The following is a 1,762-nucleotide window of genomic DNA, read 5'->3' on the forward strand; positions in this document are numbered from 1 at the left end:
TAAACTTACTGAAACAAGGATAATGTAGTTTTGTACGTGCTAGCAATAATTTAACCAAATAGCTATGATTTTCATTATTGACCCAAAAATGACAGTAGGCCTAGAATAGACACATGGAAGGTGTAGTGTAGCAAGAGTGTACTTTTTGCTCTTCTGGTGAAAATGTAGCCGAAGCGTGCGTAAAATGAATGACATAACAATCAGCAACAAAACTGTCAGTAGATCATAAACACAGTAACCTTAAAAACGTCCATCGCTGCTCAGAAACCAATATTATTGGAACCCAAGGGTACAGCTGCCCCGTGACGTCACGAGTAGTCGCGTGCATCAGATGCACCGCTAGCACTGTTTCCTGACCGTTTCAACTGTTCACCAACTTACACTGACCAAATGGTTTTTTTTCTGTTGGAAAAACGACTCTATTAAGTCAAATAGCTTTGTAGAGCGGTTGGCAAGTGGGCAAACCTTTCATATTGTAGGCTACACAACATACCCAGAAGACTACTGTTGACAGCTGTCTAGCTAACAAGGCTGCATGATGACCACTCAATATGCTAACTATACTATTTCTTGCATACGCCTTTCAATGTTGTGATTCGCAAATGAGTTGTGAAGAAACATGCTTAGAAGTCGGATCACTTAAATATTCGATTGGGTTAGCAAGCTAATATTCTCGACAGGACTTTTGGGCGATGTTGCTTTGTAAACTGTGAGAAGGTAACGCTAGAGTCGAGTATTCATGGAAGATCTGTTCTTTCAAGGGTTCCAGGAACTTGAATGGCAGCTGTTAGCTGACTGTCGTCCTTCTTATAACGTAATATTTTCCCGATGAATCGAACTCATCCTCAAGGCCAAAACCAGCTGCTGTTGGTGCTGCTAACCCTGGAACTGCACTGGGTTCTTTCTGCGAACGCCCTTCGCGAAAGGAACAACACATCAGACGGCTCACCTTTCCGGTGGGGTCCTCGGCACCGTAAACGGCCCTCTTCATAAATGTACACCATGCAGCATCTTCAAATTTCATGCAGAACGACAAATCTTCAAAACTGTTTTTCCACAGCCATTTTGGGACACACCTTCTAAGTGCGGATGCGGGGAAGACAGATAGAAAACCGTTGTTAATATGCCCTTCGTACAACGTGAATTGCCGTTGAAACCAGCCAGTACTTTCATAGCCAGCATTTAAAAACTGTTTTGACATTGAATTTCAGAAAATATATATGGCAAAGCAATCGTATATTTCTACATACATTGACGGACACCCCTGCACAAAGGTTAAATGGTAAGGCTCCGGCAAAACAGCTTCATTTCCACAAATGTAACCAATCAGCAAACGAGAAAGCGCGTCTTGCCAATGGTGTTGCCGAGGGGGGAGGTAATAGCGCCTTTAAGTGAATTGTTGCAGTTTCAGGTGAGCACAGCCTAGTTATGGTCCAGTTTAGTACAGCTATGTGTGTAAAAAATCAGTCTCAATATAAAATGAAATCAGTGGGTCATAGAAGTCTCTTTCTGAATAGTTTAAGAGCAGGTTTTGTGCGAGCGTGCCTGTGTGTGTGTGTGTGTGTGTGCGTGTGAAGCGATTGAAGTAGGCTTAAGTTGCAAGCTTAAACTGTGCGGGAAGTTAAATGATGGGTTAAAGCCTCGGTTTTATGGCTAATGTTTAATTTGTGTCTTAGACTGGGTTGGAGTTGTTTATCTCCACCCAACCCAACCAAACTTCCCAAAGGAGGAGTAGCCTATCAAGAGCGGATCAGTGTAGCCT

The 1,762-nt window shown here is 42.8% G+C and overlaps 1 protein-coding gene across 4 annotated transcripts in view; it reads right to left on the reverse strand.

Annotated features, from left to right (window-relative positions):
• The window catches only part of znf438 (zinc finger protein 438), a 35,763-nt gene extending 34,693 nt beyond the window's left edge, over nucleotides 1-1,070 (reverse strand). For all 4 annotated transcript variants that reach the window (XM_042068849.1, XM_042068852.1, XM_042068850.1 and 1 more), the window contains exon 1: nucleotides 950-1,070. The gene's annotated coding sequence lies outside the window, so the exon portion shown is untranslated. The remainder of the gene's footprint in view (nucleotides 1-949) is intronic.
• Nucleotides 1,071-1,762: the final 692 nt, after the last annotated feature.

This window comes from Alosa sapidissima, chromosome 17 (assembly GCF_018492685.1).
Source record: "Alosa sapidissima isolate fAloSap1 chromosome 17, fAloSap1.pri, whole genome shotgun sequence".
NCBI classification, from domain to species: domain Eukaryota; kingdom Metazoa; phylum Chordata; class Actinopteri; order Clupeiformes; family Clupeidae; genus Alosa; species Alosa sapidissima.